Consider the following 21,596-nt stretch of genomic DNA (forward strand, 5'->3'; position numbering starts at 1 on the left):
ATCATTGGGCGCAAGGCAAGGCCTCACACATTCACACCTATGGACACCAACGTGTGTTTTTGGACCGTGGGAACAAAACCGGAGCACCCGGAGGAAACCCATGTGGACACAGGGAAAACACACCATTCTAAAAGACATTGCATCTGTGTTTATAAGTCAGCTTGTGTGAATGTTACAAAGCAGCTTATACAATGCTGCCAACTTATCAGTTTCTACAAATCTGTTCTAAGAGCACAAAACTCATAACATCAACGGCTATGAAAATTATTATCTAAGTTTCAGAATACAACTGAACCCACCTGGTTTGAGTCAACTGACCTATGTACGTTTTTATTAGAGATTGTATAGATGCCTTTAGCATTATTCTTAATCTACATCATGCTTCAAGCTATTCTTCAGACACCTTAGTATACTACAAGGGCTCCTGTACCTTTAAGACGTCTTCCCCACTAACGCATAGTAGACTACAAGGACTCCTGTACCTTTAAGATGTCTTCCCCACTAACGCATAGTAGACTACAAGGGCTCCTGTACCTTTAAGATGTCTTCCCCACTAACACATAGTAGACTACAAGGGCTCCTGTACCTTTAAGATGTCTTCCCCACTAACGCAGATGACTACAGAACATCCTGGCCAGGGCTAAGCCCAAAAATCAACATCAATATTTACACTCCATTTCTGCCCTGAGAGGACCTCCAGCTCTTCGTTTTCTCTTTCTCTTCCCCCTCGCTGGCTCTTCGGCCATGGTCCAGTGCCAGAGAGGAGTCGGGAGCTGAAAACTTGCCGAATACCTCCAGAGAGCGAGAACAATGAGTGTACAGTAAACACCATCTTTCCTCTTCCCTGACTCCCTGGCTCTGTGGTTGTTTCTTGACACAGGCCAATGGAGCTCTTTAAATACGCACATCAGGAACCGGCACGAAGCCAAAACGCATCCACCTAAGATCCACGCCAGGAATTTCTGGCCTCTGAGGACAACTTTTTGTACAAAGTGTGTCTCCAGGGGTGTGGATTTAACACTTAACAGGGCACATGTCCAACGGGTAAAGATTTAAAAAATGTTACAAAGACATCTGAGGCCATGTTAATTAGGTTCTACAAATAATATGACATTTTTGTTAGACGGCTAATGGAAGAGAAGAAAAATGGGTACAGAGCAACTTCAGACTTGCACTTGTTCTTAGAGGCTATTCTAAATAACATATAACAAGAGGAAGTAACATCCCAGTTAGCATAGGCTACACAAAGTGCTGTTACTTGTGTATTTTAACATTTCAGTCAGGTTTTTACACATAAAAACATAATCATATATGGTATAATTACACATATTATTATTTCTTGTACTACATGCTTTTAACTGTGCTTTTATCCAACCACCAAATCCAAGCGGATGAATCCGTCTCTGAGTCTGACTCACAGTTATTTTGGAATGAAAGGTCAGCATAAGACTTGACCGTCCAACAGTCATGTTGAAATAGCTCATACTAATGGAAGGTGCGAGTATGTGAAGCTGGGGATTGGCCAGGACCCCCAGTTTATTTCCAGTCAATGATTAGTCATTCTCCACAGTCAGAGTCCAATCTACAGGCATGTGGGTTTTAATTAGAAAATAAGGCAAAGCAACTGGCTCAGACGCAGTCCAACTTCTTGCTGGTTGCTATGACACCCACATGCAACTGAGGCAGGTACTGGCAACCCTGCCCTTGTGTGAGCATCTATAGGCTGGCTTTACACAGCAAACACCCAATCCATCAACAGAGACATGATCACACACACACAAAAAAAAAAGAGGACAGGCAAACAAACAGAGTCTTAAGGGCTTTTCTTTTCAGTTATCAGTCTTGAGCTTGTGTAAATATAATCTAATCCTTTCAGGATCCAAAACCAGTCAAGCATATTATATATTGACTTCTATATAAAGAAATGAACAAGACGTTATAGGTTAATAATACATAGGAAGTTGGGACTGATCCAATAATTAGTGAGGTGAGTATGTAATAATCAGTGTCCGATGTAGCAGATATGGGAAGAACACATTTGATTCTGTAATCCAACCTGAAGAATCACAGAAAAACAGGTCCTAGCACAACAGCAAAGTGAAGTGACAGCCTCAGGAAGCGTACGAAGAAAGATCTCCATGTTAAACTAAAAGCTAACCACAGGGGACTGGCCGGCCCTTCCAAATGTCTCCTTGATTTCGCCACAATTAAACATCCCTGGCTTAAAGAGAGTGACCTAAAGATTGAATGGAATCATACTAAAATACGTTTAGCTTGTTTTTGCACTGGCTGTACGTTGTCTTATCTGTGCTTATTTGGGACAAACTAGTATAAAGGTTATGACAAAAGTTCACCAGGTACTCTGCAGGTCTCAGCCAAGCAGGCAGCTATTACAATACTTATTAATGACATCATAAATACCACGTAATTGTAGCTTTCAGACTCCGGGCTTTAGTGCATCCACTGCTATCCCAACAGCCAACTTTCAATTACACTAAGGTACTTAAAATAGTTTTCATATATCTGAAAATAAGCACATCTTTAACGTGTTTCCACAACAGTTGCTGAAGATAATTACTATGCATTTACCTTGTTTTCACTCACAATAAAAATGTAGTCAATCCCATTCTCTAGGGAAATAATTGTGGGCCATAACTGCCTTCCTGTGTGGTCTTATAGGTGCAATAGGTGTAACAGGAGTGTCAGAACATCTGTTTTAAGGCCAAAATCAACCACCCAATCAGACAATACCCCTTTTGAAAGCAGTATGGTGGATATAAACTGAAAACCTGTGAGCATCATTAAGCATTTCTCAAAAGCATAACAGGTGATTTACAATCTTATAGAGGTCCATATGGGGCTTGGCAAAATCATCCCCAAAATATTATCCCACCAGGTGGGACCCAGTCCCCACTTACTCTCCCATACCTATAAGCTGCTTTGGAAATTCTGTCAGCCTGCAGGTTTGAACTTATATTAAAGAGTAAGAGATGCAAGGCATGTATATAGTATAAAGTTTTACATAATTCTTAGCCATACTGATCTGATCTTTTACCATTTAGCCTATTATATATTCATTTATTCATTCATTCATTATCTGTAACCCTTATCCAGTTCATGGTCGCGGTGGGTCCAGAGCCCACCTGGAATCATTGGGCGTAAGGCGGGAGCACACCATGGAGGGGGCGCCAATCCTTCACAGGGCAACACACACAGATTCACTCACACACACACCTACGGACACTTTTGAGTCATCAATCCACCTACCAACGTGTGTTTTTGGACTGTGGGAGGAAACCGGAGCACCCGGAGGAAACCCACGCGGACACAGGGAGAACACACCAGACAGTCACCCGGAGCGGGAATCGAACCCACAACCTCCAGGTCCCTTGAGCTGTGTGACTGCGACACTAGCTGCTGCGCCACAGTGCCACCTTATTATATATTTATTTATCAATTTACATGTTATACTCATGTTAAAATATGTTTCTATGCCTTTAAATATATATACTCTTTTTTCTTTTTACCTTACTATTTATCATATTAGCCTGCATCATTGCCATAGATCAAGGTTAAAAGTTGAATTAAAATTAATATAAAAATATGTTTGGCAACAATTTTCGTATGTTTAAATATACATTCTTAATTATAGACTTAATTCCTTAAGAAGCTATGATGAATCTGCTACGCAGGTTTTGCAGTTGTGAAAGTGAGGAAGTGTGGACCCACCGACGAGTCATTTGAACTTAAGAGGTTAAGGTCAAATACCCTAATGGGTCAGCAGCATGTTGAACATCATTACCAGAGCCAGGAGGGAGAACGAACTCTGACAAATGACTGCAGTTTCCATGGATACAAAGATCAACACTAATTCCATATGTTTGAATTATCATCCCATGAGTTCAGGGTTCAGTCACTAAGGGGTAATAACCCTTTGTCAAGGTGGGGCACCAAGTATTAGACACTGGAAGGAAGTTTCAGAGAAGAGTAGCCAGTATTTCTCACATTAGGCAGGACCATGAGTGGAAAATCCTCACTTCTGGTTTTGTGTGGAATGGAGGTCAAGTGTCATCCTCCACTCCAGCTTTAATGTGAAGAAAACAAACGGTTCCACATCTGGCCACGACTTTCTTTTCTTTTCTTTTTTTGGCTAAGGAGCAATGCAGAGCTTTAAGTGATTATCCAGATTTCATTCTTTTTATACAAAGGGGAAAAGTGGGACACAAACAAATACCCAGTGCAAAGGTCATTTACCTCAGCATGTGGTCACTGCAGTTAAATAGATCTTTTCACATAAAAGAACTGCCATGATTCTCTAGTGACCTGTATATGTCTCCAGTGAAATACAATAGTAGGCCTCGGCAGAGACAGACACGGACAGAGAAAGACAACAAAGAGAAGGCAACTGAGAAGCAGTCTGTGAAGATCCATATTCTTAATGAAGACCTATGCTCTTTTCTCTTTGTCTCTGCTCAACTTTCTTTGACAAACTCTGCTTTTCCCTCCTACTGCAGGGAGGGAGATAGTTTAGGAGAAGGAATTGTTCAGAGAAGCCAGAAGTGAAGGAATGACTCAAGGAGGGAAATGAAGTAGAGTGCCAACATCTGCTTTCAATAAAACTGCACACATTGTACCAAGAGAGAGCAAAAAGCTGTGTCCTGTTCTGAGTCATATTCTTCAAAACGTGAATTCACTACTTAAAACACGGTCGAAACAAATACCAGCGACTTACTGCCCAAAACAAGGACATATGTACGTATTCGGGAGTGGCTTCATTTTCTTCACTTACTTCCTGTGAGGTTAAATCTTTATCTCTACCTCCATGTCAATTTCTACAGCCACACATGGAAAATGAGCATTTCCCTCTAACGTTTTGGGTAATATTTAGACAACATGACTTCAAACTGTTTGCAAGTCAGCTCTCATTAAAAGGCTTACAAATTTCCATAGACCACATCTCCCCCTGCTTGAAAAGGAGTGGAATGAGTTTACAGTGGCATTTCCTCCATTAGATGTTACATGAAGGGTGGTGAGGTAGTGGGAAACTGAAAAAAAAATGCTGTAATTATGGCTATTTCTAGGCGGTGCAGTTAAACTCGCTGAATTTTTTTGTCACTCCCACTCTTTTTCCTCTCATCTCTCACTACTCTATTCTCTTTCTTTCTATTTTTTCCACATCCTCAGCCTCATCTGTTATGATGCAGATCTATAAGGACACACATTCCTTCAGACTGAGTCCATACCTGCCTTTAGGAGTCAAGTCCCCCTAAAATTTGAACTTAGTGTTAGATCTGAGGGTCATTTATTCAGAAGATCGAGCTCGGTCCTTCCTGATACCTCATGGTTATGTAGTCCAAAGTCAGTAAGTCAGGAATGTTTTTCCTTGATCTGAAAAGTTAAAACTGTGTTGATACAAGGACTTCCCACAAAAGGCTGATACAGAAAAACAACAGAAGACATTTGAGTATTTAGGTCAGAGAAACAGCTGGTTCTAGGCAAGGCCATACATTCACAACACCAACAATTTTCTTCAAAAACGAGAAAGAATCAAAGGTCCTGAATGAAATGGTCAGTGATTGAAACATTAAAATGCTGTAGTACACAAAAATGTGGATTTATAATACGCATGGAAGTTCCAGTTTCATATTTTGTAGTAGCCTTCTCCAGGAATTAGGAAAGTATCTGTCTCTCAATCAATCAATCAATCAATCAATCAAAACATACACAGATATCACCCCACTAGGTTAAGGAAGAAATAAAATAATAAGAAATGTAAATAAATTAGTGAATTACAACGTGAATTAAAAATTAGCAGATGGTGTGTATAAAATATCCCCTTTCTTTATCTACTGTAGCCCTCGGGATTTACCTCAGGGCTCACTGAATTACATGTCTCTGACTACATCACTTCACTGTAAACACATAAGCTAAAATGGCTAAAAAAATGTGTACAACACAATCTCCACTGGAACATACTCGTTAATGTTCGCCGCGTCCTCCGTTAAACTGAGGAAATGACTGCAGACAGGCGCGAGGACACGACAGAGATTAATGCGGTCATTTCGGTCAAAGCAAACGACGCGGTTAGTGGCGAGAAAACGACTAAAACGTCCAGAAAAATGGCCAAAACGTGAACCGCTGTCGGCGTCAGGAAGAAGGCAGCCCACGTTCGTGTCGGTGTGAAAGCGTGTGAGATGTAAATAAGCCACAGAGGGGAAAGAAGGGAGGGGGCAGGGGTAGATATATCAGCTATTAGCAGCCTTCATCTTCAGGATAATTCAGACACAGAATGAAAATGACAACAGGTTGCACTTCCCATGAAGCTGAAATTGATATTAAAGATGACCAACTGGGCGGATATAGCGGAATATTGGTGAAAACGACAAAAAAATAAAATAAAAGAGTAGCATTTACCTGGCGATGTAGCTGCTCGTTTTCATGTCATTCTCAAAATAGCCTGGCGTTTGTTGTCAGCAAAAGGAAAATAGCTCAGAGAAATATGCCACACTTAAAAAAGGGGGTCCTTCAGGGGTTCTTTGATAAAGACAAATATTCTATTTAGACCAATAGCACTGTGAAATGCGGATACTGGGTGGTTCTCATAGGTGGTTCTGTCGAGCACCTTATTCAGTACGTCTCTCTCATAACGATGACCAGCGTGTTATATAGAAGATCCATATTTGGTGCTACATACAACCATACAACACATTCTCTATCAGTATGAAGAACCATTTCACCGCGCGAGTGGTTCAGTATGAAATTAACTCATAGCATCTATTGAAGAGCCATTTTTTAGATTTCACCAGCAATGGCACTCACCGGTATCACGTTACCCAGCGGCACTGGGACCAAGCATAGCCCTTTCCCGGATGATTTTCCTCTGGTAAACAGACGGTACAGATGACACGTTCTGTAGAGTCTACAGTTGAGAGGTTCCTCCGGTCTGAACTGCTGCTGAGGAATGCGCTGTGATGATGTTACTGCAGCTTGAGACTTGGTAACTCCCACTAAACTGCTGCCAGCCTCCAGCTCCGAATTTAACCCCCTCGGCACCAGCCTGGACTATCCCTCTGCACACATCCTCATTGGTCGACTGGGAGTATAAAGGGAGAATTAGGTTCTTACAGCAACCATTTAGAATCTGTCTTAATCTACAAATCCCTTTCCAGGAATGTAGGGACACTGTCGAAAGTGTAAATGAAAACAGAATGCAATAATGTGGAAACCATTTAAACCTTATATCTAACTGGAAATAGTGCAAAGTCAATGTTTCAAAATTTGAACCGTAGGAAGATTGTTTATTTATTTGTATATTTATTTACTTATTTTTAATATATTCATTCATTCATTATCTGTAAGCGCTTATCCAGTTCGGGGTCGCGGTGGGTCCAGAGGCTCCCTGGCCAGTCCTTCACAGGGCAACACACACTCACACACTCACACCTATTGACACTTTTGAGTCGCCAATCCACCTACCAACGTGTGTTTTTGGACTGTGGGAGGAAACCGGAGCACCCGGAGGAAACCCACACAGACACAGGGAGAACACACCAACTCCTCACAGACAGTCACCCGGAGCCGGAATCGAACCCACAACCTCCAGACCCCTGGAACTGTGTGACTGCGACACTACCTGCTGCAAAAAGTAGTAATGAATTTGTTTAATAATAATAATAATAATAATAAGTTAATTTGCAACAGGTGAGTGACACAACTGGGTATAAAAAGATCATCTCCAAGAGGCAGAATTGTATATGGTGAATATGTGGAGGGGGTAACTTCTCTATGAAAGACTACAGTCAATAAAACAAAACAATTCAAGAATAATGTTTCTCAACTTAAAATTGTAAAGAACTTGTAAACATCATCATCTATGGTACATAATATCTTTAAATGTTTTAGAGACTCTAGAGAAATCTTTGTATGCAATGGACAAGGCCCAAAATCAATATTAGCTGGCTGTGATCAGCAATTTGTCACTGCATTCACAAATGCCATTTAAAATTCACAAATGCTAAGAATAAATACATATATAAACACATCCAGAAACACCATAGCCTTCTCTAAGCCTGAGCTCATTTAAGATAGTATGAGGTGAAATGGAAAACTCAAAATTTGGAATAGCGGTGCAGTGATGCACAGGTCATGGCTAATTTGCACATCTATGAAGGCACTGTTAATGCCGGAAGATATATAAATAGGTTTTGTAGCAATGTGTATATAGACAATGTCCGTATTTGGGAAGTCCTTTTTTATGAATGGGGATTATAGCATTAGTTTGACAGAAACATTTTTCTATACTATGTGTCCAAAGGTTTGTCCAACAGGCCTTCATTTACACAGCTTGTGTCATCTCATGTAAAATGTTTCTTTTCTGAAGGCAAGGCTATCAGTGTGGATGTAGTTTATACTTGTTCATCCAACATGCCTATAAATATTAATGGTATTAATAGAAAGTTTGTCGTCCTTTGCTTGAGTAAACACCTCTGCTATTCCAGGAAGGCTTTTGGAACATTTCTGTGGGGATTTAATAGGATTTGGCTGCATAAACTTTAGTGAGGTCAGGATCCGTTCGTTGGATGATTCTGGATCACAGAAATGGCACTACAGTTCATCTCAGAGGTATTGAATGGAGCTTCATCAAACAAAAAATAAAACCCAACTCCAACTAAACAGCACACTTCTGGGCTGCTAGATACCTAGCTAACACATTGCATTGGGCATTGTGACTTTAAACTTGTGTTTGGCTACTCCACGTGTTCAGATTCTATTGGAATGCTTTTGTATGGATATGTGAATAAATTTGAACATCTGGGTCAGCAATAAGTACCACTAAATGTAGCTGAAATTACTAATTATACTATGTCTGCTATCATTTAGGCATATTGTTAAGTATTTACCAACTTAGATCAAACCGAGTTGTAAACTATAATGCTTTATTTTTCCCCTTTTTAATTGTTATTATTATTTTTATTATTATTATTATTTATATTTTGCATTTACCTAAAGTAGCTCAGAGTGGGGAGCTATTTTTTATAGTGGTTTTTATTTTCTTTTTTTGCTCACAGGTGATGTACAAAATTATCTGACAAGGTGCAAAACTTCACAAGAAAACAAGGACTTTTCAAATATAATATGAATATTCAGAATGTTCATGCTCAGTATGACGAGTCACATGCAGGTGTCAGTCAGATGTCAGGTGTCAGCAGGGTACAATAGTCTGGATTCTTAAGAGACAACCATTTTTGTTGATATGTGCAGTTTTAATGCCCAGATTCAGTAACAATATCAACATGACCATATGCTGATACAACACCATACCACTGAAATTATGACATTCGTCCCATTAAGAATTCACCGCATTGCACAGTGATGTCAGATAATACATCTACATCAACTATTCCTCTGAATCAGTGTACACAACCACAAACACACACACTCAAACACACACACACACACACACACACACACACACACACACACACACACATACACACACACACACACACACATACACACAAACAAACACACACACACACACACAAACAGACAAACACACACACACACACAAACACAAACACACACACACACATACAAACCTACACACACACACACACACACACACACACACACACGCACGCACGCACGCACGCACACACAGAGACAACTCATTAATGATTAAGCTTTTAAAAAGGCTTTGTTACCCTTCATAAGCCTTTAGTGACCCCCTGGTTATGAATCTAATTGTATCATGATAAATAAGATATTTCCTGGTAAATCTATGTTATTTTTAAATAGTGAGAAGACTCTACTGGTTAAAAACATTTGGCAGGAGAACTCTAACTCAATATTTTTATTTTATTATTCTTCTCAAGAGAAAAGAGTTGTAGGAGTACATTAACTCTTCAGCTCAGCTGTGATTAAAACAGGGAGTTTCAGTTCCGTGATCAGACACAGCAAAGGAATCAAGCAGTTCAAACTCAGACGATCTGGGATCTATTTGATCTACTATGCCAAAGGTTCTTTCATGTTTACACAAGAGTGTCCGCTCCCTGGTCAGACTGTATGTCAGTGGGCTAAACTGTAGTCTGTTTTGTGATATACAGAGCACACTGCTATCTTCTCGCTCTGGCTGATTGTAAACACAGAGCAGATAACAGCGATAAGATTCCTTGAGAAAACTAGATAACGGCATTACCAAACCGCACCCCTGCCCCCACTGATTAAATTAAGCTAAACGTTGACATAAGTTCTGATTCTGATTTGTGTTTTAGTAAATGAAACAATTAAATTATAAAAATGATAAAATCATGGAGTCATTCAGAGTAGTTAGATATGAAATGATGACATTTGGCTCCTATCACCAGTGCTACTGAACTTGTTTCTCTATGACACAGCTCAAATAAAACTACTTTGTCTTTGTGTGATTAAAAATAAATCAAAAAGTAATTAAATTCTAGACCAGTATCTGGTCTAAAGATTATTATAGTAATCGATTCTTCAGAAACCTGTTTGTAAATAAGTGGAACTGTGTAAAGAACGTTTTTAAAATGTTAGAATCTACAACTACTGTATATTCTCAAGCCAAGACCTACTCAAAATAGTGCAGGATTAGATTTGTCAGAATGGCCAGGGCCCAGGGAGGTGCTGGGATGTGTTCCTGGGTCTTGCTGCAGCTGTTGGGAATGGTTTTCCACTCACTGACGTTACTGTTGACAGTGATTGGAAGAACAACATGTACCTCATTGAATGTAAATGCTTGTTTTTGGTGACCGTGGTGACTCGGTTTCTTTTGGCTGGCCATAGGTCAAAGACATTATTCATATGTTTTCCCAGGTTTTTGGACGAGATGAAAGACCATGTTGTTGGCTGTAGGTGCTACATTAGTTAAGTGGTTAGAACAGCCAAGCTATTGCAAGAGTTCTTTGGCCCTTTTTTGTTCCGAGAAGTTCATTAGGGAGCCAGCTGATATACGTTTACGTGTTTGGCTAAAAAAAGAGGAAAATGACTAGAAACGGGTTAAATTCAATGTATGTAGACACAAGAATAAAACAGTGCTATAGAAAGGTCATAATAATGATATGAATTGTTTGAAATGAGACAATTTACATTTAACTCAAGCTGCAGATGCATACAGACTCCCTGTGATTGTGTAAAATCTGATCTTTATCTTTTAGCGCATTCATGGGATTTGCATTTTTATGTTAGTGCCTTAATAAGAACAGTCCTGAAGCAAATGTAAATGGATTGTTGAAGCTTTTAACTGTTTGTATGAAATATATTTAAAATTGTTTTTCTGTTATACTTCTGTTGTATTTCTGATATAATGTGTCAATTTCTCATTAGAGGCCACAGAAATGCGATTAAATAATGCGTCTTCTCATAGTTTGGCACCTGCGACTACTGTCTTGTATTGGTTACAGTGGGGAGACCCCAAAAACCAGAGGAACCCCTGTTGAATTGACAGCCACATAATGCCATGTGTCAACACAATTTAAAGGAAGCACTAAAGAGGAAACGTATGGTTGTCACCCTAACCTTGAAATGACACACTGCTTTCTTCCTGTTCTTGTTCTCTACTTTCTGCTGACACTTTAAAGTACTTGCAGCCATCACTGAACATGTCCTGAAAAGCATCATATATCCTGTTTTCATATTCATGATTTTGCACTATTTTCATATTCGTGATTTTGCACTATTTTCATATTTGTGATTTTGCACTATTTTCATATTCGTGATTTTGCACTATTTTCATATTCGTGATTTTGCACTATTTTCATGTTCATGATTTTGAACTATTTCTGGGTCATTAATAAATAGCTTTAAAAAGACAAGTAGTTATAAATATAACAAAGTCATTCTCCTTGAAGTGGTCATTATCTCATGAACGTAGTTATGTTGCTCTAATACCATGTAAATGTTCATTACACAGCACAGGGGTCATGGGGTCCTTAGAACACTGTCTGTTAGTGTGTTCTCCCTGTGTCTGCATGGGTTTCCTCTGGGTGATCTCCATGTGTATGTGGATTCAATCATTCATTCATTATCTGTAACCACTTATCCAATTCAGGGTTGCGGTGGGTCCAGAGCCTACCTGGAATACACCCTGGACACACACTTACACATTCACTCACACACTCACACCTACGGACACATTTGAGTCGCCAATCCACCTACCAACGTGTGTTTTTGGACAGTGGGAGGAAGCCAGAGCACCCAGAGGAAACCCATGCGGACACAGGGAGAACACACCAAACTCCTCACAGACAGTCAACTAGAGTGGGACTTGAACCCACAATCGCTGAAGCTGTGTGACTGTGACATTACCTGCTGCACCACTGTGCCGCCCCTGTATGAGGATTGACTGTGTGAAATTGTCCACAAAAAAAGTAAACAACGTATTAACAAAAAATGCATTTAGTAAAAAGGTGTATTAATTACAGTCTGGAATATGCATTTTTTTACCATATCAACTCAGTATAATACAGATAAAATAATACAGCTATAATATTAAAAACAGGGAGGCACGGTGGCGCAGCAGGTTAGTGTCGCAGTCACACAGCTCCAGGGACCTGAAGGTTGTGGGTTCCAGTCCTGCTCCGGGTGACTTTCTGTGAGGAGTTGGTGTGTTGTCCGCGTGGGTTTCCTCCGTGTGACTGTCTGTGAGGAATGTGGTGTGTTCTCTTTGTGGCCGCATGGGTTTCCTCCGTGTGACTGTCTGTGGGGAGTGTGGTGTGTTCTCCCTGTGTCTGTGTGGGTTTCCTCCGGGTGCTCTGGTTTCCTCCCACTGTCCAAAAACACACGTTGGTAGGTAGTGGATTGGCGACTCAAAAGTGTCCGTAGGTGTGTGTGTTGCCCTTTGAAGGACTGGCACCCCCTCCAGGGTGTATTCCTGCCTTGCACCCTATGATTTCGGGTAGGCTCTGGACCCACCATGACCCTGAACTGGAAAAGCGCTTACAGATAATGAATGAATAATACTAAAAACACCCATGTTTTTGGTTTTGCCAGCTTATAACGCCTTACAGATTCACAAATCACAGATCTGAAAACAGAAAGAGAAGGCCATAGGTGTTAATGTTTTTCATTTCCTGACGGGTGGAGTGTTCTGTTTAAAAAAAATCCATGCAGAAGGTGGTCTCTCCAGACATTTCTGCAAGCCATCCACCTACTGCTGGCCTTGGCTGGGGCCGGTCTATTATGTAGACTAATGTGGAACTTAGTTGCCATAGCAACAGGCTTGTAACAGAGTTGACTGCCCAGGCGCATGTTTTACTGTTGAACTGTTCAAACAGCAGCTCTGAGTCACAGTCTGGATTGGCTCGCTTTACAGCTGAAGGTGTTTTCATTTAAGAATATTTCTCTAGCCAAAGCTGGAATGGGAGGAATAACAGGAAAAAACATGTGGAAAAATTCATGAACGTTTGGAGGGTCTTCATCTTTTCATCCATGAATGAATTCCTTGGCTTCTCAGAAGGCCATCCGTTCTTCCAAGGCTTCTTCGAGGTCGTCGGCCAGATGATGTCATCTCATCTTTTTTGCTCCCAATCTCCATTTACAAGAAGGGGAAGGGGATTCATCAATAAAGCCCACATTCTTCTGGGCATTTAATCTGGTGAATTTATGAGCAGGATTTCTCCAGGCAGCTCTTTGTGCTTGCAGTGTTACAGCACTGACATGGCTTTGTTGCTGAACTGCATTACTCCAAATGTTTAGGGGTTAGGAATGAGGCAGCACACCAAAGTCCTGGCCTCACAGTTAGGTCTCAGTGCTGACTTACCACAAAGGATCTACTAATGTGTTAGCACAGTGCTCCTCCAATCATAGGGACCCACCGCCTTGAACAGTCTCAAGTGTTTCATGTCTTCATTTGCATAATTCAGATCACTGAAAGCCTTAATAATGACCTGAAGAAAATAAAACGTGTTACATTATTAATCCTCTCAGGGAAATTGAGCCTCTGCATTTAACCCATGGGAATATGGGACGTAAGACACACACACACACACACACACACACACACACACACACAGACACACATACACATACACACATACACACACACACATGCACACACACACACACACTAGAGAGCAACTTTAGCTCACACACTGAGCAGTGGGCTGACAGAGGAGAGCGTGCAGTTACTTCTGCTGTAATTTTACAGTGAATTGCTGTAAATCTTTAATGATAACAGTTTAAAGTACAGTATGTGGTGATTCCTTTATATTCTGAAAGCTGATGATTTTTGTGGTTACTCACTCACTCACTCACTCCTTCACTCAGTATTTACAGTAAAATTCTTCAAAATGATGTACCACCCACTCACATTTAGGAACTACTCCACAAGGAGTGCTATTTAGAGCTTTGCATCAAAGGCAGTGTGGCTTTGTTAAAGTGCAGAAAAACACTGTTAGTGAAGTACAACATAATTGTTATCTAAAGCAGGGGTGGGCATATAAATGAATGATCTAATGATGGAGAGGACTTTTAATTTAATTTAAATTTAATTTAATATGCAATTATTTGTCATTGTACAACATACAACAAAATTTGTCTTCCAAAATTAACCCATCTGTGGGAGTGAACACACACACACACACACACACACTAGGGGCTGTGGATGTTCCTGGGGATCGATCCTGCAACCTTCCAGGACCCTGTCTCTTACCATTAGCCCAAGCCTGCCCAAAGTCCTTTTATTAGTTTGTTTGAATTTCTATAAATTGCCATGCCAGCTTTCAGTAAGGAGGATTATTTCTAAGAATTCCTTTCTAGAAAATATGAAAATTCCTAGAGAGAAGCTGATTCAGCAACTACCCCTCCAACCCAAACACACACATGAGCAGACTGTGTGCGAAAGTCAGAGACCAACATTTAAAGAGATATTTTGAGAAAATATAAAATACAAAATAATCACTTGCAAAAGGAAGAAAAAGACTTGCGCTCAGTGATTCTGGACAGGCTCTGGACCCACATTGACCTTCATTAGGATGGCGTGGATACAGATGCATGCATGAATGAATGAATCATTCATTCATTCATTGTCTGTAACCACTTATCCAATTCAGGGTCGCGGTGGGTCTGAAGCCTACTTGGAATCACTGGGCGCAAGGCAGGAATACACCCTGGAGGGGGCGCCAGTCCTTCACAGGGCAACACACTCACACACTGACACTTTGGAGTCACCAATCCACCAACCAATATGTGTTTTCTTGGACTGTGGAAGGAAACCGGAGCATGACAGTCACCCAGAGCAGGACTCAAACCCACAACCTCCAGGTCCCTGGAGCTGTGTGACTGTGACTCTACCTGCTGCACCACCGTGCCGCCCATCAATCAATCAATCAAAAGCAAATAAGTGAACACACCACACACCCTTCTAAAAATATTCAGTAAGAAGAAAAATGTGCAAGACCTGGTGAACCAACAAAATCAGATTAAAAGCACTTTAATGGAAACGTTCACGACTGTAATTAAAAATCACTTTTGTGTGTCCTCACCATTTGCTCCTCCAGTCTGTACTGGAAACTTGTCTAATGTGTAAGCCCTAGTGTCTATAAAGGAGTAAAAAAAAACTGTCTCAGTCTGGTATGCTAGGCTTTCTCTTTTTCTCTCTGCTCATGGCAGAGGCATCTGGAGTATTTTAGTCAATTTAGAGAACTCCAAATGAGGATATTGCCTAGGTGAATAATAATGACTTATATTTGCTGTTTTGAGGTGGAAATGTCTCCAAACTCTGGAGACAGCTAACTGCATTACCGAAAATGCTACAAAACTAAACACTGAGTTACAAATGAGTTACTGTGGTAATTCAAACAGTGAATAAAAATTTAAAGACTATTTAAAGACAACTTAAATTTCATCCACTTATGAATAGCAGTCTGTTTTTACCTCCAAAACACATCGTTCTTAAAAGATCTTCAAAGATGCTTAGCTTCTGAATGTATACAAACAGAGAGAACTGTGATTACCCATAATTTTAGGCATTAATTTTAAAGGGGACATCGTCGACTGTGGGAACACATTGTTCTCACTGATTTATTTACGTTCAGAAGCTCCACCCCATTTACGGTGGAATGGTGTGCTTGAGGGAAAAAAATGGGTGTTGTTTGTACGTGGCTATGTGTTTTGTTCACTGTTTGAATTACTAATTTGTAACTCGATGTATTTAGTTTTGTAGCAGTTAGTAATGCAGTTAGTCTCCTGAAATATAATATAAAATCATGATCACCTTATATGGTTATTTAGACTGAAAATTAAAAGTGAACACCTGTAATGTTCAGTAAAGTAAATGTAATCATTGTGTACAATGTATAAACATTGTGAACAATTTGTATACATTGTCAAAGCTTTAAAAAGAACACTGCTGACAACTTTCCTGTTTTATCAGGAGGCATCAGGCCACTTTTGAGCACTTTTCTGTAACTTTTGGGCAATTTCCTGGTTCTATTCTGATGAGTAGTGCCTCAGATGGACTCAGAATAGAGAATTAAGAACAGAACAGAATGGGAACAGAGAAGAACAAAATGTGAATGGAGACCCCTCACATGATGTCAGCCAAAAAAGTGAAGTCCAACTGCGTCAGATCCCTACCGTCACTTTCCCAACATGCTATGGGTTGCACAATGGGAGTAAGAATAAAATACACACTGACACATGTATGCTTACACACACACACACACACACACACACACACACACACACAGAAACAGAGTGAGATGTTCTTCCAGTTACTACCCTTCCCGAAAGTCTGCTTGCTGACTTTACTCTTTGTAGAGCTGCAGTGAATTCCTGGTGGTGTTTCTCAAAGCCAGCAGACCCAGATGTTCCTCTCTTCCCTCCCTCCGTCACTCTCTCTCTCTCTTTTATTAGGCTTTTCAGTTACAGTTGTGTTAAATATTATAATTATTTTGCACCTTGTTTACATTCATATGCAAACGTTTAGATACTCAGGTATGTGTCATCCTTCTCCCTTCCATTGTGTGATTGGGGAGAACTAACTAGTGGCTGAAACAGGTGGTGATTTAAAAAAGTTTTAAGTTTTAATATTAACCACTTAAAATCCAGCATTCTCCAGATACTCTTACCTATAGAAAAGGACACAATATCATAAACCATAGAAATAACTGGATAAGCCAAGAGTTTAACGGGTTAATAAATGAAGTGTACATGTGTAAGCCTTTAAGAGGTTAAACAGTTCAGGTAGACTTGATGGAAAGGCCTGAATGCCTCAGCTTTTCATGAGACTGTGTTGAGAAAAGGCTTGTTTGTGTTTGGCCTTCCTCTTCCTCTTTCTGAAACAGCCATCTCCACAACAGCTCCCAAAACAACACCGAGCACCGAGGACCCAGCGAGTGGCTGTGGAATGTGCCGTTTGGAAGGCCAGGCCTTTTCACTAAACACAGCAACAAACACACTAACAGCCCTCTGTGCTGCTGTTGACTGAGGGGTTCTCCCCTCTCTCCGCGGCCCATTGGTCTCACTCTCTGTTTTCTGCTCTCAAGTGTGAAGGTCAGAGTCCTACAAAGCCACAACAAAGTGGACGCTGAGCATTTAGCTGCTGCTGTGTGTGGACCATGGCGAGACAATGCCGTCCAAACACGACCAAAGTACCTTTTTCACGCTGACCAGCGGCTGTATTAGAGAATTAGGTGGGAAGTTCTGGCCTTCTGCCCAGGACATAACAGAGGCAGCCTTGTTGAATTCTAAATGAAGTGTACCATGGCTCTCGCTGCCTTTCCTCTCAGTCCAGCAAAACATTTCTGTGCTTTGGGGGAGAAGAGGAAAAAAGCAGCTTAAAGACCCGCATATGGAACTCGTTACTGCGCCTAGAGACGAAGAAACCAAGTCCAACACAAGCTCCGAACAAGCTGAAGGCAGCAACCCACGCAGAGACACAAAAAGACCACCTGACATGTTAGTAAACAATAACGTTAAGGTGGTAGGAACCCAGGGGGGTAAACACATGACGCTGTGCTTTTTAAAGTGCGCACTCTTAAAAATAAATGTGCCAGAAAAGGCTTTTTGTGAGCACTTTTGGTTTTTATAGAGCCTTTCATTATGTAATATTTGCAAGACTCAAGAACCACCACTTAATGTAAAGGCTCTATACTTATCAAAGTGTTTTTCAAGAACCTTATATCCAAGTCATGAAGCTTTTAGGAACCTGGGTTTTCAAGTGTGTGAGACTTTGATTACTGCTGATTGAGTGTGAGTCCAAACATAATGTCTCTACTCTCAGAATATGTAACTTCCACATTCATTAATAGTAGTTCAACACATCTTTTTAAAAAGTCTTTTTAAAAAAACAACTAAAAACTCTACTGCATCTTTACTTATCTTGTTTTTATTATTTACTTGTTCCTTAATGGATTTTTTATTGCTTTGAGATTTCCTTGAAATGTAAAGTGCATTACAAATAAAATGTATTATTATTATTACATTGTAATGCGTACATGTCGTATTAAACTCATGGTGTACTTTGATGGTATTTTTAAATCAAAATCAATCAATTAAACAATCAGTCAGAAACTCACTGTAACGTGCTTAATGTTCTGTTCTGTTTTTGTCCCTTGTTTGTGTGACTGATTCCCCCTGTCTTGTGTCTGCTTCCTGCTTGTTCCCTGGTCATGTGATACCCTTCCCTAGTGTTTCTAGTGTCATGTGTCTTAATTAATACCCAGGTGTTTCTTGTTGGTGTTGTCTTTATATAGTCCTTGTCAGTGTTTCCTGTTTGTGGGTCATTGTATGCATCTTAGGTTGATGTTCTATGTTTAGCCTTGTTCTATGTTTAGCCTTGGTCTATGTTTAGCCTTGGTCTATGTTTAATGCTCTGGGTTTAGTCTTGCTCTGTGTTTAGCCTTCTTGTTTAACTCTTGTGTTTTATGTTTAGATTCCTTGTTTAGTGTTTAGCTGTGTTTAGCATTTACGCTCACAACCTGCCTATTCAGAATTTAACTCTAAATGTAATACATTTCAATATAGGCACAATGTAAAAAATAGCTATAATAGCTAATATTGATCACAGATGACAGCAGTGATCAGTTTCATGCACAAAGACAAAATGCAGATGTGTTTTCTCCACCTCTCCCTAATTCCGCATTGTGGCAAAGACACGGAGAACACGCTGGACTTTTCCACGGTGCGTTGAATTCAAACTGCCTTTCAACATTTCAGTTCATACTCTTTATTCATAGATGAAGAATAAACAGCAGATTTGAGTGTGTGGTTTAAAACGGTCCTCCGTCCCCGAAACCCTTAGCTGTTCAGATGCCGCCAGCATTGTTCAGCACTGTTCAGCATTGTTCAGCACAGAGCCAGCATGAAAATTACACAAGACGCTCACAATAAGCTGCGTCTGACAAACCCAACGCCTAATCATGGTGCTTTTGATGCAGGAAACATTGTGGGCCAGCCACTTATTTCAGGCTATTGAATTGTTTGTGTGCGGATTACAGTCCAGGCCATGGTAGGACAGGTTGGCAATAATAGCTTTGATTCATAGTCCAAGGGAATGGGTTTATCTCTACTGGCTTCTGGTGTACGGGGCTAATTGTAGGTTTAAATGCTCCTTACAGTATATTACCACAGAGCAGTCCTCACATTGTTTCAGTGGGAATGGGCAGAATATAATCCACCTGGATTTTCAGCTACAGTGTATGGAGCAGTATGCTCTCTAAATGTGTCAAACCCTGCACTACATTACATTACATTTGACAAATAATATGTACATAAGACCTATGTGACACTCAAGGTTTCATCTATGAAAATATTACAAATATAATGTATGCTGTGTGGCCCAAGGTCTCCAGACACCTCTAATGGGTGATTAAAAAACAAACAGACTAATCCTAACCCTAGCCCGTTAAGTGTAGTTATGAAGTAATGGATAGGTTATATGTGTATATTTCTTTTTTGTACATTAGAGCCAGATCGCTTTGAAATTACTGTACACTGATACAAATAGAGTGGGTTTGATTCCCGCTCTGGGTGACTGGTGTGTTCTCCCTGTGTCTGTGTGGGTTTCCTCCGGGTGCTCCGGTTTCCTCTCACAGTCCAAAAACACACGATTGATTGGCGACTCAAAAGTGTCCGTAGCTGTGAGTGTGTGAGTAAATGTGTGAGTGTGTGTGTTGCCCTGTGAAGGACTGGCGCCCTCTCCAGGGTGTATTCCCGCCTTGCACCCAATGATTCCAGGTAGACTCTGGACCCACCGTGATCCTGAATTGGATAAGCACTTACAGATAATGAATGGATGGAAGGATGATACAAAAAGTTTCCAGGAGTTTTGTTTGTCCAAAATCTACCCTTAACTGTATCACACTGTATTAAAACCTTTACCTTAAAATTGCTGCTTCAAAATCATTGTAATGCTTCATTGGCCAGTAATAAGGAGAATAGAGACACTGTTGTCGCTACCTCAGGCCCAACACTGCAGAAACTGCACTATGTAACTTTTGCAGGAGTGTAGGAAACCACCATCCTCCCTCCCCTCTTGGTTTCTGGACAGGGCAATTTAGCATTTTTGCTCCTGGGCTCCCCCTTACATATGCCATAGAATAAACTCTAGCCTAAGGTTGGCACAGGATTCTCTGTGTTTTTTTTTTTTTGTTTATACAATTTATTAGTCAGTACTTTACTATGGCGTCTAAGGTCAGTTAAATACCTGGGATCAGCAGTGTGTACACATTCAAGTGGACGAAACACTCGTTAGAAGGGGTGAATACACTTTGACATATACTGTATTCTACATTTTTATCATCACCTCAGAGATAATGTGATGTTTTTAAGGCTGAAGCATAAACATTGTTTTTAGGACGCCTTACGCTTGTGCTGCTTTTGTGTTTTTTGGAAGAATGCAGGAAAATTTAGGGCTGGAATCAGAACACATGAGTCATACAAAAGCATCTGAGCTCCAGTAAGATGAGCAAGTGTCTGTGCCAAGTCACCACCCTCCTGTCTGAGCACTGCTGATTTCATCATCTCCTCTTCTGAAGGCTAAAAATCAGGAGCGGGAAACACATTGGGAAATGAACATGTATCACTCATAATTTAACCAATAGCGAGCCTTCAAACATGACATACGCTCTGGTATATAATGATGAATGACCTAAAAGTGATCTATATATATTTAAACACATAGATCAGCCATAACATTACAATTACCTTTTTATGTACACTCATTATACATTTTATCTGTCAGTTTTATCCACTGACCATGCACTTTGTACTATTACAATTACAGTATGTAGACCATCTGTAGTTCTGCATGGTTTCTATTTTTCATGACTCCACAAAAACCCACAATAAAGCAGGTATAATATGGTCTGTGGCTCATTCTCAGTGCTGCAGTGACACTGGTGGTGATGTGTTAGTTAATGTGGTACCGCGACCCTGAAATGGAGAAGCGGTAAAGAAGCGGTAAGAAAATGATGATGATGATGATGAGTTAATGTGGTTTGGGCATGGCCAGCTAGTAGGACCCCCACCAAGGTAGACCTAGAACCTGATGGAGGGATAATGTCTCCCAGTTGGCCTGGAAACGCCTTGGGTTTCCCCCTGGGAGAACTAGAGGAAACAACCAAGGACAGGGA

General features: G+C 40.4%; 1 protein-coding gene across 2 annotated transcripts in view; it reads right to left on the minus strand.

The window, feature by feature from the left end:
- Window positions 1-6,955, minus strand: part of LOC136678241 (disabled homolog 2-like) — a 31,323-nt gene extending 24,368 nt beyond the window's left edge. Inside the window, exon 1 of one of the 2 annotated variants that reach the window (XM_066656213.1) lies at window positions 6,820-6,955. The gene's annotated coding sequence lies outside the window, so the exon portion shown is untranslated. Of the gene's footprint in view, window positions 1-5,976; window positions 6,152-6,819 lie in introns of those variants that run through there. The other variant, XM_066656214.1, reaches the window with a different exon arrangement.
- Window positions 6,956-21,596: the final 14,641 nt, after the last annotated feature.

This window comes from Hoplias malabaricus, chromosome Y (assembly GCF_029633855.1).
Source record: "Hoplias malabaricus isolate fHopMal1 chromosome Y, fHopMal1.hap1, whole genome shotgun sequence".
Taxonomy (NCBI): Eukaryota; Metazoa; Chordata; class Actinopteri; order Characiformes; family Erythrinidae; genus Hoplias; species Hoplias malabaricus.